The following is a 27900-nucleotide window of genomic DNA, read 5'->3' on the forward strand; positions in this document are numbered from 1 at the left end:
ACATCAAATTCTGGGGCTGAGAAGGTTTCTGCCTGTGCTTCCTTTTGTTATTTTATTTACTTTTAAAATTTTACTTTACCTTCTTCCTCCTCCCTTGCCTTGAGCCTCCATGGCTCGAACTATTAAAGGTAGTTCGAGGAAGGAAATGCAAAGTAGCTAGAAATAGTTCTGCTTGCCGATGGCCCAGGCCCTGTTGCTTTCTAGGTTAAAAGGACTGTCTGAGGGAGATGAATTCTGCCTCCCCAATGACATTGTTGAGTTTTGCATCCTATTTTAGTTGGAGGGTAAAGTGAACCAGGCCTGTTTCCAGCCACTTAGACTCTTTGATTCCAGATTGGGGGCATCCTCAACAGGGCTTTATAACCTGCTGGAATGCAGGGCTGCTTTAGGAAATCCGTGCTGGATTGAGAGAAAGCTGTGGCATAATTATGGTGACCAAACCAGGTGCCCAACATTTTCCTGGATGGTCCTCAATTCATGTCATTTGAGGCTTTTCAATAAGTGCAGCTTATTTTATGTGTATCAACACAGAATTTGATATCTGTATGTGAAATATATATATATTTAAAAATAATATATAAGTAATGTAAATAATATGAATAATATAAATAAATATATGAATTTCACACACATCATATATGTGATGTGTCGGTTTATTTGTATGAAGTCTTCTTTAAGATCTTGTGGCTTCAGAGCACATGGTCTAGTAAGTATTATGGAAATAGCTAACTAGCTGAGTGACCTTGAACAAGTCACTTCCTGCCGCTAGGTCTCAGTTCCCCACCACCCTGACACACAGCAGGATTTCAGTAATTGCGCTGGGAGAACCAAATGCAGGCCCTTTCAGAGTTCTCTCTCCATCTCTGCCCTTTCTTCTCCCTCTATGTGGAAAGTTCCATGGCCTCGTCCTTTGTGCTCGTCCCAGTCTTCATATCATATGATGTGTCCCTGTTATCTGGTGTGTTTCCCTCACATCTGCAGAGACTTGAGGGCTGGGAGGGGTCTTTCCATCTGTTACCCCATTGTCTAACACAGAACCAGGCAGGGATACAAGAAAAAAATGACTAGAAGGAAATATACCAAAAAGATAACAATGATGAGATAATGGGTAATATGTTATTTTAAAATACTTTTCCATATTTTCTTTTAAAAAAAACTATGAATAGGTATTACTTAGAGAATCATAAAAATAAAAAAAAAATTTTTTTCTTTGAGCGCTTAGGAGCAGAGAGGAGAGGAGTGTGTGGAACAGATTTCTATGTTAAAGGCTATTGCAGCATCATCTGCCTCAGCTTCTGACATGTGGGGGCAGCTGACTTTTCCTCAGACACTCCCACAGATTGGGCCCTGCCACTGTGACAGGTGGCCACGTGGGTGTCAGAGCCAAGGATTAAATCTACTATGGGCTGTCCCCATCCAGACCATGATTTGAGCTGTGTCATGATAATCAAGCAAAAATCAAAATGTGCACTAAATGTTTTATATACAAAGTGTCCCAGCAGTTAGAAGGCACTCAGGATTCTCAGCCCCAGCCTGTGCCTTCATTGGGGGCTGAGTTGAGCAATGGGCCAGGTCCTGTGCTAAGTGTGAAGGTGAGTCCAAGGAGCCAGGACGTGGTCCATGCATTCTAGGAGGCTGATAAAGAGTTGGGCTAATAATTTGTGTGCTGTAGAAGCTAATCAGAATCACAGTGCAGGGTTTAAGCTTCACATGAGTGATAAAATCAAATGGGCCATGGGAGTTTCTAGGAAGGAGAGAGAGTGGAAAGGCTCCGTAAGAATGTGGTGTTTTGAGATGGGATTTGGAGCTTCCCCATCAGTGGAGAAGAGAAAGTGGCCTTCCAGGGAAGGAAACAGCTTGCAGAAAGGCCTGGTAGTGGGAGTAAGGTCAGCCTGTGTGTTTAGTTTTAGGGGCTGCCAGGGATGTGAGCAACAGGTGGGAAGGGGGGAGAAAATGTGTGGTCTAGAATGAAAGCTGCTACGATAGGGAGGCTGGGAAATTAGGATGGAGAGCTGGAGATGGGCCAAGTCTGGGAGGGCTGTGAGACCAGGACAGAGGCACAGCCTTGAACTGGGAGGGGAGGGGAGTCACTCTCAGGGGAGGGGGTGATGTAAAGTAATGCAGCCTGAAAATAGTTATAAACACGGGCTCTGGGTGATGCTGCCTGGGTTTGATTCTTGGTTCCAAGTTGTGTTATTCAGTTTGAGACTCAGTTTCCCCGTCGCAAAATGGGGATGATGATAGCTCCTTCTTATAGAACTGCTCTGAGGATAAGGGAGATAATCCATGTAAAATATTTAGCACACTAATCTGAAAGGACACCTGCACCCCAGTGTTCACAGCAGCACTATTTACAACAGCCAAGACATGGAAACAACCTAAATGTCCACCGACAAATGACTGGATAAAGAAGTTGTGGTATCTATGTATCTATGTATCTATCTATCTATGTATCTATCTATCTATCTATCTATCTATCTATCTATCTATCTATCTATCTTAGCCAAAGAAGGAATAAAGTAATGCCATTTGTAGCAACACGAATGGACCTGGAGATTGGCATTCTAAGTGAAGTTAACCAGAAAGAGAAAGAAAAATACGATATGATGCCACTTATATGTGGAATCTAAAAAAAAAAAAGAAAAAAAGACACAACTGAACATATTTACAAAACAGAAACAGACTCACAGACATAGAAAACAAACTTATGGTTACCACTGAGGGGAAGGGGTGGGAAGGGATAAACTGGGAGTTCGAGATTTGCAGATACTATTATATATGAAATAGGTAAACAAGTTTCTACTGTATGGCACAGGGAACTGTATTCAATATCTTGTAGTAATCTATAATGAAAAAGGATATGAAAAGGAATATATGCATGTATAGGTATGACTGAAACATGCTGTACACCAGAAATTGACACAATTTATAAACTAATTATACTTCAGGAAAAAAAACACAACAAAATATTGAGCACAGTGCCTGGCCTGCTAAACAGCTGTTATATGCAAATTAATATTAATACTCATCTCATCAGTATGATAATAAGTTTGAAAAGCCAGCTATTAAAAATAAGTAGAAATTATTCCCCTAAGGGGTTGAGTTTCAGACAACCTCAGGCAGATCTTTGAGAACACTTCAGGAAAGTCCCACTCCCATCTCACAATTTGGCTTTATTTACTATCACTTAGCTTTTGTGAAATATTTAGGTTGGCAGGTTACTCAACTGTATTTTTTGTTCGTTACCCGCCTAAGCTTGCTGGGGAAGATTGGTTTGTTTATCTTGTATTGCAGAAGACACACATAGATATAAACACAATGACATTTAGTTACAACATCTCTTCCATCAGCATTTACCACCCTTATCAGCCAGTGCTTCTCTGGGTGAAAGCCAAGTGTAGGAGTGATGGTGGTCAGGCTGTTCTACCCTGTGAAGAAGAAGGCTGTGAAAAACTCGAAGGGGTCAGGGTGATTTCTTCTCAGCCAAACTTAAGACCCCATCCCTGAAGAAGATTCAGAATGACCAGAATTGCTCAAACAGAACTGGCAAAGCAAATCAATACCATGTGATCTTTAGAACCTTAGTTATTCCTTTGGAGGCTGTGGCTTAAATTATCTTTCATTAAAATGTAACTACCTTTGGAAGAGATGTTATTCCTATGCTATTATCAGTGGACTTCTTAGTGGAGAATCATATCCTAAGCCAAAGAACAACATCCTCAAACTTGCCTGCCATTCCGACATTCCTCTGTGCGGGACATACGTGACTCTTTTTAACTGGTAACAATGGTGAGCTGAGAAGGTCCCCTGGGGGGTGTGACTCATGGTGAGTCAGGTGCACATGGAAGCTTGGTCCAGCCCTATTGTCTGTTGCCAGCAGGTCTTCACTGTGTTCCAGCTGGAACACCAGGGCAATTGTGTGATGTGGACGTGATGGAAGGAAAGGCGTTCCACAGCAGTGCTCTTTGGGGATGCTTGGTAGCAACAGGTAACCCTGCAGTGTCTGGCCCTGGGGCCACATGTGCTGGCTAGTCAGACAGAGGATGGTGGCAACTCAGGTGGGCTGTGATCAGGGGTTGTGATTTGGTCTGTGGGTCCCAGAGGAGAAGGTGTGGAAGAGGGGCCTAAGAGAGAAAGAGGGGGACACCCACAGCCTGTCACTGTTTTGCTCAGGACACAGCCTTAACATCAGCTCCCTCCTGGGTTCCAGGTCCCTCCCATACATGATGGCTAATACTTTCCATGGACAAGCTAAGCTTCCAAACCTGATCTGTGGAACCCTACTCTTGTGTCCTCTTCCCTACCACATGCTGTCCTCCTTGCAAGGAGAGAGGTCCTCTGCAGGAGGAAAGGAATAACTCCCTCTCCTTTTAGTTCCAGAAACATCTTGTACCACAGGATCTGGCCCTTTGCATTTGACCCCAAAGCTGGGTAGTGTCTGTTTGTTGTTTTCCTTGCCATGCACCCATTTCCTTTGCCTCTAGAAACAGCATTCTAGTTTTCCTTTGGGTCAACATCCCTCCCTCAGTCTCAGCCCATGTGGGCCAGATGAGGCTGACTCCCCCTCCTGAGTCCTACATGTGTGCGCTCACATGGCATGTGTCTTAGACCTGGCCCATGGGCACCATAGTGCTTGTTTCAGGGATGGACACATACATAAGTCGAGGCAGACTGATGGCTATTAGTCCTGGGGCTTTTAATGTCACTGTTGGCAAAGAGGTGTTTTCTTTCTCCTGGGGTTGCTAACTTGATAAATGAGTATAAACTTGGCAGTACTGGTAGGAATCTAAGGGAACAGGTAAGAAGAACTTTCCCAGAGAATAAAGTAAAATAAAGAAATAGAGACCTATCCCTGAAGATAACATTTGAGGACCTAGATCCACCTGTTCCTCAAGACATGATATGAATTTTTTTTCCTTCTAGTTACAGGAGCCCAGTAAGTTATCTTTTGCTGTTTGAACACCGTTGAACTGGTGTGTCTGTCACACACTTACAGTCTTAATAATCTTGGATAATATAGACCATATTCTAGATCATCCAAAAGTTGTACAATAAAATTTATAAACTTACATTTTCCTGATGACTGTGCCTTCACGTATCTGCTATACCAGCAACCTGCCACCCATCCAGGGAGCACAGCAGTCTTGGGTGGCAGGGAAACATGGTACTTTCTCATCTCTAATACCTGTGGCTGTTGGCCATTTGGACATAGGAAAGAGAGCCAAAGGGAACATTTAGTTGAAGATCCTTCCTGAAACCAAGATTTTCCAGAGAACTTATGTTTTTCTCAATTTGTATTCTTTGTGTTGTAATATTGAAAAATCCCCAGGCAATATTAGCTCTCTGGGTTATGCAGAAAAGATATAGAAATCATCTACTGAACTGGAAAATCAAATGTATCCTGAGTAGTGTTTTCAGGGATCTGAAACATTTCAGAGAATATTACCAAGTTCTGAAATCACAGTTTCGGAACTTGCCTGGACCCTAGATTTCTTCTCGTCCAACTCCCTCGTTTCAGAGGAAGAAAGATTCAGAGAGATAAAGAAGCTTTGCTAAAGTCTCCTCACCAATATGGCTACAGATCACTATTACCAAGAACTCACAGAAGAGAGAGGAGGTCCCTCTGAACATCTTGTGGAGACCAGAAACGAAAGCCCTGGTTTACTGTATTAGGACCCTTCAGCAGCAAGTGGCAGATCTCCCCCCAAACCCTCTGAAACCAGCAAACGGGGACTTGATCGCTCTCACAGCTGAAGAATACCCAGGAGCATGGGCTAATTTCAAGTAAGGATGGATCCTAGAGTTCATAATTACATCATGAAGACAGTCTTTTTTTCCCCCTTCTGTATTAACTGTACTGCTTTCCTCTGTGTTGGCTTTGATTCTCCAGCAGAGTCTATCCGTACAGTGGCTTTTGGCAGCAGTAAGGTTTTATACTATCAGATTAGTAATTCTACTTGATAAGGAGCTTCTGTTTTCTGAGAGTTCCAGCAGAATCCCAAGGCTCACGTTCATGGACTCAAAGAGGGTCAGGATGGCTAGGGATAGGCAGTGCTTTTGGCATTGCGAAGCAGCCGGGGCTCCAGCAGCCCGGGGCAGGGCGGGCCGCACTCACACAAGCTGGAGGGAGACTGAGAGTGGGGGAGGGGTGACTAAAGTGAACATACTGCCGTTACCTGGAGGAGGAATAACCTTTGCCAGAAATGATAGATGCCGGGTACTCTAACCTTGAGCAAGGAGGGGGTTTGACGGAGGCCAGAGCTTTTATTTTGGGAGCTAATCCCAGTGCTTAGTAGTGGTATCTGGCTTGCAGTTTGCACATTCAACTCAGCAATAGAACTGCTAAAGTTTTACTCATCTGCAGGGATGACATGGTCCTGCAGTAGAGGGTATCCGTTTGGCTATTTCTCATGTCCTTGCCTGTGATAAATAGCCTCACCTTGGCTGCACTTTTCCACTTTCTGGCCGTGTTAGGGCACCATGCCAAACATATCTCAGACAAATATCTGTATTGTTGGTGGCGTGATTGTGACTTCCTGTCTTCCAATTTAGTGTTCTGCCTTGCTTTTTACTGTCTGGGTCATTTGATATTACATCTGGCGCTTCCTGTTTTTAAAGACTGACTCTAGTCATCCGACTGTAGAAACCAGGGGTCAACTTCTTCATCAGTGATGCTGGCTTTAGTCACTTGTTTTGGTATACTAATAGAGATTTGCGTAAGGAAAGCTGTCAGGTGTCTGCTGGTTTTCTCAGCTTCGGATACTTCCTTATTTATGAGTTTTTGTTTTTCAGACATGGGGACTTTCCCTTGTGTGGATGTGGTGTTGGAGGGGGTGACTGTCCCACCCCACCCCCAACCAGCTCAAAGGCGCTTCTCTCTCCCTGAACAAGAGCTCCCCAGCCCCTCAGGTCCCAGGCCCCAGGGATCCGGCTCTCACAACGAGGCTGCTTCAGGGGTGACAGGCTTAGCACCCCCTTCTGGTGCCTCCCCTGCTCCTTTCTCAGTCTAGGGGCCACTGGTCCCCCTTTCCCTCTCCCTTCCAAGGGCTCAGCTCTGATGAAATGCCTCTAGTCAGGCCCACAAAAAAGCTCCTAAGTGCAAATTTGCCTATTTTTGCCAAGAAAGAGAAAGGTTTTAGTCACGCAAATATTCACTTCATTTAACCTTTCTTTCCACGGAATGGCCTGACTTGGAGGAATGGGATAAAGGCCCCAGGACATTTCTATCTAGAAATAGAATATTTATGATATTGCTGACACAGCTTCCTGGCCCTCTGGGGAAAGGAGCTTTGCTGGCCTGAGCTGTACCAGATTTACCTTATTTCTTTTTTGGTCAAGGCAGAGCGCCGGATCCTGGGAATTTAAGATAATAGGGAGAGAGGAGATTTATTCTGCCCTAAAGGCAGTGGCAGCTTTTGGCAGGAGTAGGGGTGGGGTGGGGGAGGGCTGGGAACCTATAAAAGCAACAAAACCAGCCCTTGAGACTTGACATTCTGCTCCTTCTATGTGCAAAGCCTTCCCTGAAGGAGAGACTGGTTGGTAGGACATGGTGGTTGTGAAGGACTGGAACATCATAGTGGGCAGTTCTGTTGGGGTCTCTCAAGTCTGTAGTTGGACTCAATAAGGCTCAATTTTTAGAGGAAGGGCCCGGACCACTCTGCTTCCCAGGGGCATGAGGGGCAGAGGCCAAATCCTCCCTCACTCTGCCTTCCCTCAGGCCTAGGGACCACTGGGGCGCAGACAGCATCTAGGCCTCTGACATTTCTGCCAACATCAGCACACGAGTGAGGAAATCCCCTCCTGCCTGAGTCCTCCCTTCATTGCCTTTTCTCTGGGTGACAATGTGGGGATGTTGGAAATCTGGCCTGTCGTGTAATTCTGCGTGTGTGAGATGGGCAGACTCAACAACTCAGCCTTTTATATTCCTCGGTCACAGTCAAGTGCTTCCCTGAACTCAGGGAAAGAGAGGCAGTAGGGCTCAGTGCCATGACTTAAAACAAGAAAAACCCAGTAAAATCCCAAACCCCAGAAACCCCCTTTGTTTCTGGTAGTCCTTTAAATGACCTCATTTCTTCTCTGAAGTCACCCCATAAGGTCAGGAGGACAGGCCTCACTGGTGGATGGGAGAGTTCAGAGGGGCCCATCCAATGTGAGTGGGCTTCCAAGTTCAGGGTGGGTGTGGAACAGTTGGTAAAAGAAACAAAACCACACAACAGAAAACGTATTTTCACTCAGACAGACAAAAGATTCAGATGTGACTGAATTCAGATTCAGATTCAAATTCAGATTCAGATTCACATGTGACTGAAAGTTTCAAATGTGACATTGCTGGGAGAAGGCAACATTGCTAGGAAGTCTTGTCTTCTGGATGTTCTGCCGAATGCTCCCTTGTGGGAATCTGTAGCACAGCAGTGGTTCAGGGCATAAGGATTCAGAGCCCTGGGTTCAAATCTTGATTCAGCCTTTGTGTTACTGAATGACCTTCAGCTAGGCACTTCATCCCAAGTCTCAGTTTATGTGTCAAACAGATGTTTCGCAATCATGCCATTTGCAGCAACATGGATGGACCTGGAAAGTATCGTACTAAGTGAGGTAAGTCAGGCAGAGAAAGACAAATATCGTATGATATCGCTTATATGTGGAATCTAAAAGAATAACACAAGTGACCTTAATTACAAAACAGAAACAGACTCACAGACATAAAAAACAAGCCTATGGTTACCAAAGGGGAAGGGGAGGAGGGATAAATTAGGAGTTTGGGATTAGCAGATACACACTACTATATATAAAATAGATAAACAACAAGGTCCTACTGTATAGCACAGGGAACTATATTCAATAGCTTGTAATAACCTATAATGAAAAAGAATATGAAAAAGAATACATATGTGTATAACTGAATCACTGTGCTGTTCACCAGAAACACATTGCAAATCAACTGTACTTCAATAAAAATAAATGAAGTATAAAAATTAAAAAAAAACAGGTGTTTTGTATGGATTTCTAAGAGTGCTTTGTACGGTGCCTGGCACCTAGTTAAGTACTCAATAAAAAGAAGATATTATTAACATCCTAATGGATGCACAGTCCAGTTTTCCTAACCCCAGGTGAAATTCCAGTGAACTGCCACTTTTGATTATTATGATAATCACAGATACTATGATTTTTAAACATCTTCCCTTTCAAAAATATGTTTGCATACAGCTTAGCATAACAGTGAAGCCTCTGGAATGTGGCAGGCCTGGGTTCATGTTGTGGCTTCACCATTGATCTGCTATATGTGAAAATTTACCTCTTTGAGTCTGTTTCCTCATCAGCCTGGGCCTCAGAGCAGCTCAAGATTGTATTGGTTATGAGAACTGTACAAAAAGGGCTCCATTGATGGTCATCCTGATTAGGTCTGATTAAGTGCTGACTGTGTGCTCAGTGTTCTCACACCTCATTTCTCATTTTGTCAAGCCAATAATCGTATGAGGTTAAAAGTGTTGTTACTCGCATTTTGTGGATTAGGAAATAGGCTCAGAGAGGCTAAGTAATTTGTCTGAGGTTGTGAAGGAAAAGCCGGGCTGGTCTAACAAGATAACTCACAAGTCTAGGAATGTGAAGGAGAGGCTGGGCTGGGCTAACAAGATAACTCACAAATCTAAGTACTGGAATACTGATCTGAGTTCTGCTAGACTAGCTTGTAAATCTAGGTTAATTAGTGTTGGTTTGCTGTTCATGTTTTTTGCTAGCCAGCTGGGTTTTCAAAGATACATATCTGGCTTTGGAATGTTGGTTTGCTGCCTCCCTGCCTCCACTTTTGTGATGATAATGCTGCTAAAGCTGTTCCATGCCTATTGGCCGAATACCCCAAGCTTGTACTTTACCCTATAAAACCTCATGCGTGCGTCTTGGAGGTGCTCAGATTGGAGCAGAAGCCCCTCTGAGCCCGCCGGCGTAATACATCTGAGCACTCCAACTCTCCGAGTGGTGCTTGTTTCTTGACTGGCCTGTCGTTTCCGTAACAAGGTCACAGAGCTAGTAAGTAGTATAAAGTAGATCCGTCTACATTGCTCCCCGCCTGAGCCCTATGCAACTTGTTTTACCCTACACCCAGGGCCACTGTTTATCTTTTGGCATTTCTAGGTTTCATTCTTCCCTGGGTATGTGGCTGAGTCCTCAGCCAGGATGTCCAGAGTCTTCCTGTCCTTACCTCTGTCACCTCTGTCTCTTTCCAGGCTTGCATCCCGTATCAGCCTCAGGCATCCTTGAAGCCAGGGGCTGGTCATCTCTGCTTTCTCAGTGCTGGTGGGTTGCCTGGACCGTGGCACGCCTGTACTCTGTGTGTGTAAAATTAGTAACTGATGAAGGCAAGGCAGTGACCGTGGGTGTTTCAGGGTGTGAGTCCATCCCACGCTGTCTGCCTGCCTCCAGCCCTGTATTACCTGTTACCGACACACTGCCTGAGATGTCATGACTGTCTCTGTGGCCTGTGGACTCCACTTCCCCTGAGTCATCAGCACTCTGTGTACTCTTAGCTCATCTGCCTCTCCTTGGCAGGATGGCCCCAGGCCCAGTGCCTGGCCTGGGGTCCCACAACCTGCCTCCATCCTGTATACCCTTTGTGTGATACTAATTCACCCAGAGATTCCAGGCCATACAGCTCCCCAGGCCTCTGGGCCTGCTGTTGACCACAGCCACACACAAGCTTCCAAGCATTCATGCTTTCATTCATTTATTCAATTTCCCTACTGATCTAAGTCCTCCAAATATCTAGATAAATAAGGAACTCACAATTAAGGGTAGGGTCTCTTAAACCTGGATATGCCTTAGAATCTCCTAGAACAATTTTTATAACTACAGATTCCTAAGCCCTGTCTGAGACCTACAGAGGTGAGTCACTAGGGATAGTAATCTTGTAATTGCAGGAATCTGTATATTTAAGATGTGCTCAGCGCAGCTCTGAGGCACAGCCGTTTTGGAGAACCTCTCCTCTGGGAGGTTTTCCCTGCAGAGCGCATACCCCGAGGGGGCATGGGAACCTGGGCAGAGTGCTGCTAGAGGCAGATGTTGCCCTGTCTCATCCCTTATCTTTTGTATTTGGTTCAATGGCCCCTAACCGTCCTGCAGTGCTTACTTCTTCCTCGAGACTCTTGTATAAAATTGCTGCCAACCAGTCTGCCCTGGGGACAGCGATGATGTCTGTTTTCCTCACTGTGGCATCCCCAGTGCCACACACAGCCTGGGACCGAGTAGGGGCCCAGTAAATATCTGTGAATGAATGAAGGAAGAAAGGAAGGAATTCCCCGTCCCTTTAGGTGCATGATGGGCCCCTCTGCTTGTCTTTTCCTTAATACTGACTAGAAGGCTGACTGAGAGTTCTTTCTTAACTCTGCGGCCCAGTGGGCCTCCCTCCAGCCCTGGCCTCTGTGATCCTGCTAGGACAAAGGAGAGTGTTTGGACAGGCGTGTGCCCAGCCCTCCGGGAAGTGTGGAGTTGGCCAGAGACAGAGATTGGCCTGGGCTGAGCTTCTGAGCCAGTGAGAGGCGGCTGGCACAAGGTTGTCATTAAAATGGTGGTTGACCTCCCGGCAGCTCAAGTGAGGCCCTGGAGCCCTCAGCCCTCCCCTGCCGGCCCCCTGGGACCCTCAGAGAGCGGCCCATCCATCACGGGGGTCCCCTGAGAGGGCCACGGGCATTTTGCTTCAAGTCAGTGATGGGGCACTGTCTTCAGCACAGATCTTGTCAAATTCAAGCTGTCAACCGCACAGACCCTGAAAGCCTGTCACAGACCCTGGGGACGAGCGTGCGGTGGGCAACCTTGAGGGGGCTCTGCAGAGTGTGGCACTGTGGTGATAAGAAGGACAAATGGGAAGAAGCCACCTGGGCCGATAGCCCATTGTGCTGGTCCCTCTGTTTCTGTCCTTGAGGGACCTCTGGGCAGCTGCGCAGAGTGTGTCCCCCTTGTCCCCTTGGCCGTCTCTCACTGGTGACATGGAAGGGGGCAGTGCACGGAGTGCGTGAAGGACACCGACCGGCTGCCACTCAGAAGCTGGGTGACCTTGGGCAAATTACTTAAGCCCTCTGAATCTGTTTCCTCAGGCAGTGGTGAAAATTGCATGAGATGAAACACTACTAAGCATAGGGCCTGGCCCACAGTAATTGCTCAATATTATTATCTATTATTAGCATTTTTGTGGAGTTGAAGCCCAAAGCAGCTTGAGTTTTTTGCTGGTTTTCCCTCGTTTCAGTTAGTATTTCAACTCCACGTGGCCTCATTACATCTAGTGCCCATGTAATGATGAGTCTGCAGACTGGATTTGAGGGCCAGGTCTCCCACACAGTTGCTTCCCATCTTGGTCTTCAGGTGGTCTGCTGAGGGACAGGACAGGCCCGCCGGCCCTGTGTGTGGGCACAGCCATGCGGGGGTCTCTTCCGAGGGGCAGGGTGGAAGGAGGGGCAGCAGCTGGTCTGATGGATGGCTTGGCTCTCCTCAGGCTGGCTCTGGGCAGGGGGAGATCTCATCTGGGGCCGCGGGCAGCTCTAAATCTGGACCCATGAGTTGAAAGCGGAAATCATGTCAGCTAAAAAAGAGCTGCCTGAGCAGGCCATGAACCATGAGGAAGGCCAAGAGCAGCTGCGAACTCTGAGGAGTCTGAGGGCCCAGGCAGCAGGAGGCGCAGCAGCAAGACTGAGAAGGAAAGCTGCTCACGACAATGGCTGGGGGCACACACTGATGTGTGAGGGGCTTGTTTCTGCCCTCCGGCAGTGCTCTTTTCAAAGGGTCAAAAATGTTCTAGAGGGCTCCTTTGAGGGGAAGCCAGAGTCCCCTCACTTCACATCTGTGGTGACTGTTGGCTGCTGGGACTGATCCCAAACACCCTCCTCCTCAGGAGGAAATAGTCCTGGTTGGAGGAGACCAGAGGGAAACAGCAGGACTCTCACACCCTTGGCTGCCTCTTCACCAGCATTCATTAAGCTCCTGCTGTGTTAGGATAAGACAGAAAAAGTAGCAGAATAAGAGCTGTTATCCTGACCCCTCCACCTCCTGGGAGGGTCCCTATGTCTTGCCAGGAGAAGGAGGTGCCCCTCTGGAGGGTGGTTGACCTTTGATCCTCTCCTGAGATCAGAAAGGGCAGCTGGGGGAGGGCAGCCAGAACCAAGCTGTCACCCAGGGGGGCCTTGAATTGTTGGCAGGGGAAACTGCCCTCCCAAGGAAAGGGCTGGGAGGTGCAGGCGTCAAAGTCAGCTGGTCAGCATGGGTTATCTGGTTCTGGAAGGGCACCACCTGCCTCCGCAGTTACTCAAAGGCAGAAGCTGTGTTCCCTACTGGCTCTGTAAGAAAGGCACCAGCCTTGTGCCTTGGGAAACACCAGGGCAGAGTGGATACCAGAGAGTGTGACCAGATGCCACTCCCTGTGTGCTGACAGTCACACAGTCTTGAGTCCAGGCCTGTGAGTGACGTGGAAACTTGTCTATGCAGACATCCAAGTTACCCCAATTCCACCGACCCACAGAGCTTACCCAACAGCCCTGGGCTGCCTCTGACCCTGATCACATGAGTCATGGACCAGTCATTTTATTTCTTTCTTGGGGTCAAAGGGTTTACAGTAGGTTTGTGTTTCCCAAAATGTGGTTTTGTGTCCCACTGGCAAAACACAAGCTGAATTTAGGTAGTGTGTACATGAGCTATCTTAGGTATTTATTTTAATACTTATTAGGAAAAAACTTAATTGGCACATCAAACTTGTGGTTTCATGGTTATTATTAGTCTAAGAGAAGGCCAAATTTTTTTAAGTAAAAAAATGGGGGTCAAAAGAAAAAATCAGTTAAATATTATAGACTAGTGCTGAGCACGAGAACTACAGTGGGAACAAAAAATATGAACCCCATATGTATTTAAAATTATATTTTAGTCACATTGAAAACAAAGAAACAGGTAAAAGCAGTTTTAATAATAGATGTTTTATGTAACCTGATATGTCTAAAATATCATTTTGACATGTGACTGGTAGAACCATTATTGAGAGGTATTTTGTATTCATTTTTGGTATTAAGTCTTCAAAATCTGATGTGTATTTTACACTGACGTCACATTTCAGTTTGACCTGGCCACGTTTCAAGGGCTCGTTGACCACGTGTGGCTTGTGCTTTCCATGCTGGTCGGTCTAGGTGACAAGCAGCCACAGCGACATCATAAAGGTGGCGTGTGGATTTCTGCCATCTAGAACCTCCCAACTCAGGTCTAACATCTGTGCTTCTCCCACACACTCGTTCTCTGCCCCGCTCAGAATTGTTCTCCTTCACTTTTGAAATTGAGGCCCCTTTCTTGCCTATCATCCCCTCAACCTTCCTCCCTTACCCAGCAATGTACTTCATCAGTTGGCCACCAGAAATTTCATGTGTGGAGGTTCATATTGTACGTGTCTGGTGAATCTTTTGCAAGAGATAAATCAGGGAGACACTCCTTTTGGAAGCCAGATAGAAATGCCCTTTGGGTTATCCCTGCTGCTGTCTCTCAATCATTGGTCAGTGGCAACTTGCAAATCTGGGTTCCTCAGTGATGGTTCTGCCTTCTCTGATTCATTTGGCAGGTGGCCTGAGGGGATGTGACAAGCTCTTCTGCAAGTTTCTTAACCTCATTTGTTATCAATGTTTTATACTCGTCAGAGTTATCTGTGGAAATTCTTAAAAATGCAAGGGTGATTTTGATGCCATTGGATATGGGGCCTATGATTATGATTCTGGGCGTGTGATTCTGATACACATGGAAGTTTGAGAACCACTGCTTGAAATCTATTCCTACTGTGTATAGGCTGGTTATGGAGTGCTGGAGAACTCCAAATTGGAATTTCACAGGCCTTGTCTTTTCAGACACAAGCACTAGAAGAGGAAGTGTGGGCTCTTTCCATACCACGATCACGACAAAACTAATTGGAAATGCCCCTGAATTTGCCACAAAGGCCTGAGCATCAACCCAAAATTGCCTTAGAAGAAATACCTACTAAACTCTAACCAAACCAGGCATCAGCTCCCTGGGCCCTTAGTAACTATTATTTCCCAAAAGGGTTCTCACTCTCATCCCCCATTTGTTATCCCTGCCATTTTATCCCCTGTAATATTCTCCAGGGACCAATTAATATTATCTGAATGGAAGTATGAGTCATAAGTGGGAATGAACTTGTCCTGGATTGGATTTCAGTGTGTGTGCATGTGTATACGTGTGTGTGTGTACCCGTGCACAGGCACGTAGCATTACATCAGAGGGAAAACTGCCTGTACCCAGAATCTCAGTCTCATCAGGAAAGCCATCCTCCCATCCCACTCCAGGAATAAAGCCCTTGGGACTCATGGGTCCCAGATGGAGAGGTAAAGTGAATTCAATTCATGTGAAGGAGAGGAATTAGAGAAGGATTCCCAGGCCCAGATGCGATGAGCTAAGACTAGGACCCAAGAGAAAACAGGATCCTTACAGTAAGGGGAGAGAGAATTTAGATCCAGTAAATGTGTACTCTGTACCAGGTATTAATACTTGTTACCTTTTAGTGACCCTGTAAGGTGTAGATATTTTTAGCCCTATTTAACAGACTATGATGTTGAGGCCCAGAGAAGCAACTGTCCCTGTATCAGCTGGCAGGTAGGTAGTAGAGCTGGGATCTGAGTGATTGGAATGCTGACCCCAAAGCTACTGTTTTTCTCTAAATGCCAAGTGCTGTCTCAAGGTAGCAACTGCTCAGCCCTTTCTGGGTTCACTATAAACTGCTTGACTTAGTCCTTGTGAAAAAAACAGAAGCAAGAAGATGAAGTTAAACTACATCTTTGTTGAAGACAGACCCCTGTTCTGGATCCTTATGTCCTCAGAGGAGGCTGGCCCCTCTCCACAAGCATCAGTTTCCATGGTGCACGAGTGAAGGTGACCCTCCCAGGGTGGGTACTGCAGCATCATTAACCAAGTTCACATGACCTGGTACCAGCCAGGGAGCTGCCAGGAGGCGGATGGAACACACAAAGGAATATTGGAGGAGAGTTCAATGATAAAACCAGTTTACTGGGGCTGGGTAGGGTTAGGGAACCAACACAGTATGGGAAAGAACCCAGGGGAAGCTGTTACCACTATGAGCCTGGAGGAGCAAGCAGTGGAGTGTTTTCCCAAACCCAAGGAGAACCAGAGCCCTGGGACAGGGGCCTCCAGATAGGGACTGTGGGCATAGTTAGAGGCACGCAGCTCCTGCCAAAGTGGTGGTGGGTCGGGAGCAGGCAGGGGAATCAGTCCCCCAGCTTTTCTCCTCTCACCCTGTGATCCTGTGCCTTGGTAAATGGGACTCACCCGCACATACCCAAGCCTGGAGAAGGGACAAGTGAGTGCTGGCCATTCTTCCCATCAGTGGTAGCTGTGTCCTTTGGTCTGGGTCTTGCCTGATACTGTTTCTCTAGAGAATGAAGAGAAGCTCTTTTCTCTGTGCCCAAAACTAGTAGCAAGTGCTCCTGGAGATGTGGAATTTCCTGCTTGAGCAAAACCCAGTATGGTTCCCCACCCACGTGGTTGGCTGTGACCAGGTGCAAGTTATGAGGGTAATTCCTGTTGGGTTAGCGGCTCAGTTAAATGACTCCAAACTGGGCTATCTTTCTGCTAAGATATGTGGAGACTGACCCTGGATCAGGAAACTGATGAGCTTTTTATCAAGAGAGGATTTATGCTGTTTGCCGCATGTGGTGTCTGGTTGAAAGACGCACTGATTCAAGCAGGAAGCAGCATGATATGGAAGGAGAGCCACTGTGCTGATGATTTGCCATTGGCACCCCTACCTACCTCCAACCCCCGAGTCAGTCTCCTCTCTTTCCCACCCTGCTTTCTGCTCAGCCGGGGCTAGTTCCTAAGGATTGCATCCATCACCCAGGTTCCCTAACCAGCTGCCTTCCAGTTGGGTTTAGCAAATAGGAAAACAGAGCAGGAGATCTCAGCATAGGAAGAGAGAAGTTGGCTTATTTCTCTGTCCTGAGTCTCTGGCAGTGGCTGTGTCCCTCCATCCCTACGGTTCCCACCAGGTAGCCATCCTTCAAGTCTCCAGCTCCCACTGGGCTCCAGTGATACAACTTCCTCCTCTTGTCCCTTCAGCCCTAGTGTGATATGGCTTCCCACTGGTGGCTGGTCCCTGGGTCCCCACTGTCCTTGGTCTGTTCCCTCAAGCTGGCCCACATGTCTATCAGGAGTCCTCTCATTAGAACCATCTATGATGGATTGTGACCTGCCTACTTGCTGACCTTGACTTATGGCCTCTTCTAATTAACCCCCTACCTAGCAGGTGCTCAACCAAGTATCTGGAATGGAACAGCTCGGTGGCCTTTGGGTATCCCAGAGGACATGACTAATGTTTTTATGTAAATACCATGTTTCTTGCTCTGTGTGTGGTGCACGTACATGAGTAAATGGGCTCTAACACTTACTTCAAAGATGTAGATATTCTATGGTAGATTTCAAAGCCAGGAGATATTAGAAATGGTTGTCAGTATCATGCATGACCTTGTTTTTCACTGGCCGTCGAAAGTGTAGTCTATCTTGGTCCTATTTAACCTTAGAAAGGTCAGAATAGTGAGGATTCACCCTCACTACATCTTGGGTTTACAGGACAATTCTAGACCTTCAAATATTTTTAAGTTTTTATTAAATCCTGCCCATTTTGGACTGAGGACTTCATCCCATTTTATACCCCCATGGTGTCAAATGAGGAAAAGGAGATATTAGGGTCCTGGTTTCTTAGGCCCTCAAGATGCCATTGTGCAGCCATGACACATTATTCCACGCCTTTCTCTCTGGAGTCTTCCTTGGTCATTGTCATCAGCATTTGGCTGTACTTGAAGTGAAGTTCACCGAAGGGAAAGTTGGCTTTGAAACTGCAGACTTATTGAGGTTAGAGTGGTTTCCTGTCCCCATTAAGAATCATATCTGTCACACATGTTGATAGATGATTCTGCTTCTCAGAGTTTTGCCTGATAAAAGGACATGGAGATATATGGGATTCCCACACCCTCCATTGCCCCCCAAGGAAATGAGTTATTCCCAGAAAGCTCTAGCGTCTTTAATACGGGGACAGAGTTTGGCTCACTTGCCTTAAAGTCAGCCTGTCAATCTGGCTTTGTTTAACTTCCCTGAGAAGCAGTACTATGGGAAAGACTGTTAAATGTTTCCAAAACATGTTTTGAAAAGAAGCCACTCGAAGGAGAAACAATTTGCCAAAAATAAGTCACTCACCCATTGCAGGGCTCTTGTTGTTGTTTGCTCTAAAGAAACGAAAACCCCAAACCCTCAAACCCAGGGGTGGCCCAGATTTTATGGGCTGACCCAAGGAGTTTCATTTAGAAGGACATACACAGAGTTATTTAGGGCTCTCAGGGTTCACAATGGAGACGAATGACGGCCGAGGGTACTGTGGTGGCAGGCTGCGTCACAGGAGCATTGGTCCTCGATACTCTCCCTTCCTTTCTCTCCAGCTGCCAGCTGCAAACAACTGCCCTCGTTCTCAGGAAATAACATAGACCCCTTCCCATTGATTTCAGTGTACTTCGCTCTTGTTCACCTCTCTGACTTAGAGTTCTGACTCCGCTCCTTCTTGGGTCCCCTCTCTTTGGCAGCTCTTTGGCCTGTCCTTTTGGAATTCAGCCCTCTGTTCTGACCCTCATCTGTGCTTGACCCCTAAGTGAAAAATCCCAGCTCCAGCCCAGGGTCTCTGGAACCTCACCATCTGGGCTCCCACACTCTCCCTGCCTCCACCAAATGTGGGGGGGGGGCTTGGGGTGGGGAAGGGTTAGCTTCTATTCTTGGCCTCAAAAACTATAACTGGTTCCCCACGATAAGAGAAATGTAAATTGAAATAATGAAATACCACTCACATGGACCAGATTAGCAAAAATTAATTCAGTCTGATGACAACAGGGATGGTGAGATGTGGGCATAAAGGAACTCTGGTGGGAGCGTAGAACAATGTGGCAATATCTATTGAAGTCGAAGATGTGTTCTTGCTAAGAAATATCAATTCAGCTCCAGGGTATACAGCCCAGAGAAACTATCTTATACGTGTACAGATTTGTGTTTGTGCATATATGTATGCATATACACATATGTAAACACATATGTGAACACATACATACACACGCGTATGTGAACACATATATATGAACGTATGTATGAACATATATATCCACACATATACAAAAGAATAGTAATTGCACAGCCCACAAACTGGTTTATGGAATGTGTTAATGGAAGATAATATCACTCTACACAAAAATTAATATAAGTGTACTAGGCTAACTTTTTCTCAAAATGTATAAATTCTAAAACAATGTTGAGTGAAAAAAACAAGTTATAAAAGGATATATGTGTGATATACATATACATAAAAATAGATGTAATTTATATTAAAATATAAACAATATGATTTTTATTAACTCATTCATATTTATTAAAAACTAAAACATACATGGGAATGATATAGGCCAACTTAAGGTTAACAGTTCCTTTGGGAAAGGAAAAAGGGAGTCTGAATAAATGGAACTGTATCTGGACATTTTTATATCTTCGAAAAGAGAAAGAGAGAGAGGTCTGAAGCAAGATTGGTAAAATATGTTTAATCTTGGTGATGGACTTATAAAAGTCTAGTTTGTTATTTTCTTTATTCAGCATGATTGAAATGTTTCTTATTTACAAATTTAAAACAATAAGAAAACTACTTCTCAGACTTACTACTGTCTTAGATAACTGATGCTAGTTTGAGGATTCACAGAAATATACTTTCAGGTGGGGAACAAGGTCTTTGGGAACATCTTGTCAACTTCTGTCTGGTTCCAGAATGTCTTCTCTGACTTGTCTATGGCCTAGCCTTGATGCAAATCTCCAACCACCGGAGCTTCGCCCCAGTGGAACTCTTGGAAAGTTATTCCTCCATGGAAATCAGCCTCCTGCTGGTGTCAGGCCATTGGTCCCAGTTCTGACCCTCCACCCTCAAGATTCCCACCACAGCAGACCTTGGAGCTGCTAGGAGTCAGGGACCTGGGGGCCAGCCTCACAGGGGAGCTAGGGAAGGAGAAGAAGCTGAGGGGCTGGAGCCAGCCACCCCCAAGCGTTCCTCTTTGGAAAGGCTGGCTCGTGAAGGGACTTGCCAGGACCAGACCTCTGAGAGGAGGAAGCCTGGTTCTCAGGGCGAAGATCCGTTGATGAGCAGCAAACTGTGCCCCTGTGTTGCTTCCTTCCCAGGCCTCACTTCCCTAAATGCGGGCATGTGAACGGTTGCATTTGCCTGGTGGTAGCACCCTGGGATCTTTAAGGCCTGGCCAGCAGAAGGGTGGGATCGGAGTCAGTGACTCATGGGGACCATCCAGGGTGCCCTCCTCTTCCCCATCTTTTGTGAAGTCAGCCGGAAAAGGAGGTCACATGCCTGATTCCCCTCTGCCCTGGCCAGCCTTAAAAAGAAAATCTGTCACCAAAAATAGCTGCTTCTGATTCTCCTGTGTCCTCTTAAAATGTAACCACACTCTTGTGTCTTCTTAAAATGAAGCCAAACTCATGACTGACTAACAGGTAGAAAAGATTTGTTTTTTCCAATTTTCAGTTAGTTTTAATTTTTTTAATTTTTAAATTTTTTTATTGAAGTGTAGTTGATTTACAATGTTGGTTTCAGGTGTGCAGCAAAGTAAGTCAGTTATACATATACATACGTACATATGTATCTTTTCAGATTCTTTTCCATTATATGTTATTACAAGAAATTGAATATAGTTTCCTGTGCTATACAGTAGGTAAGAAAAATATTTTATATGCACAAATGAGAACCTGTTCTCCATATTGCAAACAAAACATTGACTCCCTTAATTCTTCAGGACCGCCATCTGTGTACTTTTGGTGAGCTGGGTTTTTTAAATTAAATTAAAAAATTTTTAGGTGCTTTTTTTTTTTTAAGGAAAAAATGGTAAAGGATTTGGTTCCCCAAAATTAGCTGCTAGGGAGAGATCTGCAATTAGCTCAACTTTGGCCTAATCTCTTTCATTCTAATTATTTTGGAATAAGAACTTGAGATTGCCGAGAACAGCTGTAGGTTCTTTCTCAGTGGTGGCCTCAGTGAAGTAGGGAGCTATGTGATGGTGCAGTGGCTGTAAGCTTGGCTGCCTGCTGGTCCTTGCCTTACCTGGTCTCTAGTTATAGATTCAATTCTGGCCATCAGTGATTTGTCACTTTGTTGCCTGTAGGATCGCCTAGGAGATTTATTAATGGGAGCCAGGTCCCAGGTGCACCTTAGACCAACGGAGCCAGAATCCTTGGGACTGGGACCCAGACATCTGTACTTTAAAAAAAGCCCCAGGAATATATGTATGTATACGTATGACTGGAACATTATGCTGTACACCAGAAATTGACACAACATTGTAAACTGACTATACTTTAGTTAAACAAAAACCAAACCAAAACCAAAAGCCAAACAAAAAAACCTCCCAGGTGATTCTCAGCAAGCCAAGGGTGAGAACCAGTGCTAGGCCTTGAAATATCTGGGAGGTGTTCTTAGGGCCTTGTGAGAAAGTGCAAACACCAAAGATTTCATTATGTGAATAATGACATTAAGAAGAGTTGAGGGCTCAACACTGGCCAGGCACTGTCCCAAATATTTTCTGTTGATTATCTAGGTAAGATTTTAGAACAGCATGTGAGGAGGTAGTTTATTTATACTATAGAAGAGGAAACTGACCTTCAAATAGGTTAAGGAACTTTCCCAACATGATACAGCAGAAATGTGATTCCAGGGGCCCTGACTTCATAAGAGGATGAACTTGGCACTGATGATATTTACTAAGGTGGGAAACTCTCTCTCTTTCTCTTTCTCTCTGTCTCACACATACACACATTTTCAGTAATAAGAGTTTTTAAAAAAGGTCTTGCCCATCCATTTCTTTCCAGTTGATATACAGACATCTGAATTCCCAGGGCACCACAGTTCTTAAGCTTTCTGAATATGAAAGTTTCAGAGTAACACATGAAGGCTGGTGAGGCATCACATCTGGTTTTTCGGTACAAAGGGTCAGAAGTTACTTTCATCACTGCCCTCAACTAAAGGGCAGAGAAGCCAGTAAGCTGAACAGCCACTTTACTTCTAGAAGACCTGGAAAGTTGGTGACATTTCTTGTTTTTAAGATGGTACCATGATGTAATGCAAAGGACGGGTGAGATCAGGGTTTGTCTTAGTTTTTCCACCTATGAGCTGTGCAACGTTGAGAAAGTCACTTCCTCTCTCTGGGCTTCCTCATGTGAGAAAGAAGGAAACTGAACCAAATGTTTGCTAAGAGGGCTTCCAGCCCTAACTATGATCCAAGGGATAAATATCATTAGAACAGCCCTCCTGATTCTGAGGTCTCAGCAGACTTCTCTGTTGCTGTAGACCCATTTATTCCTGTTTGAGCACCATATTTGCAGGACTGATTTTCCCAAGGGACTGACAGCCTTGCTGACTTGTGAGGGATCCATCTTGCCTTGGAAAGTTTGCATTTGACATCTGGGAAGAACCCTCTGCTCCAGCCTAGGGAAGATGGATTGGAACTGGAAAGGTGGCTAGGTGAGCGTGGGATCAGGTCAGAGGGACAGCCTCAGGAAACATTCCCTCAGACCATGTTGTGGATATTGACTGCCCAGTGACCATTCCCACTCCCCAACAGCACCCCAGTTCCCTTCTAGGGATGTTTCTCTCTCTCATTGTGTCTAGGCTTTGGGACTGATTGGTTCAACACATCCCCTCTTATGTTAAAAGTGAAAATCTCCTTCTAATGGAGCCTTCCACTGAGAAGGAGGCATGTGACCTCAGTTTGCTCCTCTGTACTCTCTCCCCCAGGACTTGGCTTCTTTTATTAGGAACTGTTTATTTTCTGTCAACCTACTTCCATTTTAAGAGTTTGTGGAAGAACAGCTTAAGGCCACTCAGTGGTTGTTCTGACCCACTCAGTGGCCTGAGCAGTGGGAGATGCAGACCAGTCTTCAGTGGTGGGCTGAGCACTCCAAGCTTCAGTAGGGATCTGCTGAATAGGCATTTAGGGCATCCGCATGCCTTCAGACCAGTCTGCCACTTCAGGTTGAGTAGCCGTGAACTCAGGGGTTAGAGCCATCCACTCACCCTGTAATCCCTCCTTGGTCACAGCCTTTTCAGCTGTGACCTTCTCTTCCTTTTCAGTCTCTCCAGGTTGTCTCTAGAAGTAGAGATCAGGCATGACCACAGGAGATGGTGCTGCGCATGCTCAGAACTTCTGGGTGAGCATCCACCACATCAGACCCACTGAGCGAGCTCCCTTGTTGTTGTACGGGATGGCAGTGTTCATGTAGTGCGGGGGGGGGGGTGTCTGTGTGACCCAGAGCGATGGTAGGCAGGTTAGTGTAAGATGCCTCTGTGAGAGGCTGGTGCTCAAGTCTGGAGTCAGTAACTACCCAAAGTCTCAGCTCCCGGAAGGCTGCCTGGATCTGTTTAGTGAAGTTTCCAGGTGTGAAGTGGCCAGCATTAGGGGTGGTTTCAGTGGCCGCAGCAAACTTCAGCACAGCTCTCTGGCCAGTACTGATGGAGGATGTGATACTGACGTCAGCTGGGTTTTCAGTGGCAACAGTGGCACCAGCTGCCAATAGAAGCTTCTCCCAGGTTCTCTTCAGATTTATGATGTAGATGCCATCACTCTTCCTTTTGTAGATGTACTGCTTATTTGGAAGTCAGGGTTGGTGCCATGTAACTAGATTCCTACTGCAAGGAATTTGAGGACACCCTCCTCCGTCATTCTCAGGACATCAAGGGCTGAAAGTTTCCCTTTAAGTTATGATGGGAACCCAGGACAACACCATATGGACCCCTGTCTGAGTAGCACAGAAAGGAGGGCTTTGCTTCTAGAACAGGAGTAATGGTTGGAGTTGATTTGTACTGGGGACAGAACCCAGGTGACGCTGAGTAGTAGCTTCTATGAGCAATACCTTCAGGGATGGCAGGGGTCTCATCTGTTCCAAGCCTGGTTTGCCAGCCCCTGTGTTAATCCTCTATACTTTTCTATATGTTTTCCCTTCCAATAAAGCATACCCCACCCCACCTCTCTTTTGTTCCTAAAAGAGTCCAGTGTCGGCTGCTGTGTTGGAGTCAAAAACTTGACAGAACGCAGATCCTGGTTAGACCTGTGGAGCAATCCTTACCTCACACGGGATACATACTTCTAATGATGAGACTCTGTCCAGCTAATTGTCTCTTTCCTCTGGAAGTCATGGGTAAACACTGCCAACCTCTGACCCTGCTGGTTTTCCTTTGTCCGTGAATTCTGCCATCTTTCTGTGTATACAAAACCTTCCCTGGCTGTACACAGAGCAGCTGATTGCTTCTCCTTTTTCTAAATCCAATTGTATTTCAGTCCTGTCACATTGAAGGGAGTCTTAGGTGTTTCCAAACTCCTCAGGCACACTGGCAGAAACTCTTTTAGGTTTTTGTTTCCCCCTTTCTCTTAGTATAATCACTCTCATCCATTGGGCATGTATTTTACCAACCTAACTTTCCAAGGGCAATTGCATTTCAAAGTTCTTGGAAATTAGCCTCACATCCATTCCTTGTGTACCATCTAGATGCTTGAATTTGTCTTGAATTGATTAATAGCTTTGAAAATTCTGTATTCCGTGATTCCTCACTCTGAAGAGGCTCCTTTGTCCAAGCTCATATATCAAATCTTTATTGTACCCTATGTCCCCAGTGACAAGCTAGAAGATGCAAAGGTATATGGGAGGCAGGTTTCTTGCCTTTAAAGGTTTAAAACCTATCAAAGGTGAGATTTGTGTACATGAAATAATTAGAGAACAACCTATACCTCTGAGGAACACCCCCACCCCAGTGGCCTGTGACAGTGGTCTTCAAATTGTGTTTCTGAAGTCCTCCTTGTTGTGTGATGCCATCTGGGGGGATAGCTGGTGGTGGGGTGGTGAGAAGAGGGCCTGACCATTGTTCTGTAGGATGTCAATGGAACAGACACAGCTGGGAGTTCCCAAGGCTGAGCTATCTGCCTTTAGATAAACACAATAATAAGTGACTGGCAGTTTTGCCAACTTGCAATAAGGACTCTTTCTTTCCTTGGAGAGAAAAGATTGTATCTGTCATTGAGAAGACCCCTCTGCCTGGCACAGGGAAGGTGGACAGGAGTTGGAGGGTGGCTAAGTGAGCATGGGGGCAGGTAGAAGGCAGAAGGATGCCCTCAGAGGACATTTTCTCAGACAAGGGTTTGAGGACCGCAGGATCCCATCTTTTGCTGATATACAAGGTCATTCTTGATCTCCCCACAGCTACAGATCCAGACCCATGTCCCACTGTCCACACCTCGGCTGGGGACTTCAGACTCCTGGGCCTCCGTGTGGCCTGGCCCTCCCCTGTGCAGGTCTGTCTGCTTTGTTTGCATCACCAGCACCCCCCAAAACCATACCCCACCTCAGTGACAAACTCATTGAAGATGGAAACCATGTTTTATCTGTATGGGCCCCACAGTAACGAAACGAGGGCATGGTACACATTTGTTGAGTTAAGAACTGGATTTCATGATGCCATCTGTACGCATCATCAGAATCTGGAGATGAGGAAGATCATTCCTGGCTGGGGGTCTGGGAAGGCTCCTTTAAAAAAAAAAAAAAAGAAAGAAAGGTCTGGCTTGTCTTAGGCCTTGGGAAATGTGGCATATTAAGATTCCTGGAAAGGCAGAAGGAGGGCATTTCAGGCATGGAAAGCATTGCCAAGCAAAGGCTCAGAGCCGGTTTATGAGTATTCCATAGAGCAGTCCAGAGCTGCAGGAAAGAACTGACTAGAGACCATTTAAAATATACCCATACCTGGACCCCACTGCAGACCAAGTGAGTCAGAGTCTCTGGAAGGGGTCTGGGCCTCTGCCCTTTATCGCTTCCTTAATGAGTCTAATGTGGAACAGGGATGAGGACAGTCCTGTGACTCTCAAGTCATAGAGAAGGAGTGTAAGAAGGGCTGGGGTTTGAAGAATGCAGACTCCTGACAGAATCTCTTCCATTTTGGGCCAGGAGCTTTGGACTTGAGCTAATGCATATGAGGGTGCTTTCTCCCTCTGGTGCTTTTCATGTTTTGCAAATGATTTTTTATGGCAGGTCAGTCAGATTGAGGGAAGGGAGTGGGAGGCTTGGAAAACCATAGAGCAGGATGACACAAAGTTCCAGGAGAGTGGCCTGTGCTCGCTGGTGGGGAAGTAGAAGAGAGAAGATGAATCCAAGAGACACTGAACAGGAAAAAATTAAGGAACATGGTGGGATGAGGAAGTGAGGCCATGCTCTCTAATTCTAGCTATGGAAGCCATGATAGAAATCTCTCTCTATATGGACAGTCCCAAAGTGATGCAGGCGAGCAAGTAAGGGATGGTACTAGGTCTCCACACCCATGCTCCTCCCTCCCTCATGGCTCCTGGGTATTAGGAACTCATTTCTTCTTTTAAACTGTCATTGCATTTTATTTCCCTCATTTCTTCCTTGAGAAGATTCCTAAAAGGGGGATCTACACTGATGTCCTTACTCCCTCATCGCTTATACCCTCTCTAACCCCCGACAATCTGTCATCTACCCTCATTCTCTCTTGATGGTCCCCCATGGCCTCCTACTTGTACCAAAATCCAGTGACTTTTTTCCAAGCCTCATTCCACGCCCCTCTTTGTCTATGTTTAACTCTTTATTAAAGCTTGACACTCTTGGCATCGGGGCCAATGGATGTTCCTGGTTTCTTCCATTCAAGTGCTCTTTCTCCAATTTGAATTTTCCCTTCCACCTGTGCCAGATTGACCTAGGATTCATCCTTGGGCCCTTTCTTCATTTTTACTCTGTTGGCCCCTCTCAGCTCTTGCCCAGATTTCAGTTTTTCATTTCCAACAGTCAGCAGAATATGGTCCATCTGGATGTCCCACCTATACCCCATACTCACCGCCATTGCCATCAACAGTGTTCACAATGTCCGTTATTGCTTAGAAAGTGCTGTGCTGCCAATGATTCCCTTGAACTCCGTTGCCCTCCCAACCCTGCTTATTTCATTCTTCTCTTTCCCGAATTTGAATCTTGGCTTTGTTACTTGCTAACTGAAACCTCAGTTTTCCAATCTTTAAAATGGGGATAATAATACCTGCGTCATAGGGGTATGTGAGCATTTAACAAGAAAATGTATGTGAAAATGCCAAGCGTGCTGTCTGTCACAGCCCTACTTCTCCTTTTTCCTTGAAGGCAAGATCTAGGTTTTGTTTTGTTTGTTTTTTTCTCTCTCACCCTCAACGGAAATGCTCCTAAAATAATAGAATGAAAAAATTCCAAACACTAGAAAGAGAAGTTGCCTAAGTGATGATTTGAGTAAATTTTGAGGAAGTGACAAATTTCAACTGAGCTAGGTCTGAGCTTATTTTTCCTTTTGAGAATCTTCTCAAGAGTCTGAGGAAGCTGTAAACATTTTGGGCGAGATGTTGCTGGAAGGGTCTAACTTTTGACAAGGTTGGCTCAGTGTAATGTACAAAGAAGGCAATATGAGTGCCTTTGCTATTGGTGGCTTTGCGTGTCAAGGTGAGGTTCTGTCTTATCAAGGGATATCAAGTGTTTGTCAGCCTCTGAGAAAACTTGATGGGATGATTTTCACTGTCTAAGCTAGTCTACTAATATCTTGTCAATTTTGATTTATGAGTTGTTTTAGGTCTGTGAACTGCTGGGCAACTCAATCCGTGATTTGCTACTTGGATTCTGCCTCCAAATATTTGGGGTGGGGAGGGGGTTGTAAGCTGATAAGGTCCTGAGGAATATGGTCAATAATCAGATAGTCCCCATGACAGGGCTATAGGGGACTTGCTTGTAATATGATCTAGCATACCATAAAAAATTACCCAGCCTTGAGACCTA

The 27900-nt window shown here is 45.6% G+C and overlaps 1 long non-coding RNA gene and 1 pseudogene across 2 annotated transcripts in view; one reads left to right on the plus strand and one right to left on the minus strand.

The window, feature by feature from the left end:
- The window catches only part of LOC141577639 (uncharacterized), a 151262-nt gene that overhangs the window by 57168 nt on the left and 66194 nt on the right, over positions 1–27900 (plus strand). The window lies entirely within an intron of this gene.
- Positions 22658–26953, minus strand: LOC105083427 (small ribosomal subunit protein uS2 pseudogene; annotated as a pseudogene).

The sequence above is a fragment of the Camelus bactrianus genome, chromosome 5 (genome assembly GCF_048773025.1).
Source record: "Camelus bactrianus isolate YW-2024 breed Bactrian camel chromosome 5, ASM4877302v1, whole genome shotgun sequence".
Classification (NCBI taxonomy): Eukaryota; Metazoa; Chordata; class Mammalia; order Artiodactyla; family Camelidae; genus Camelus; species Camelus bactrianus.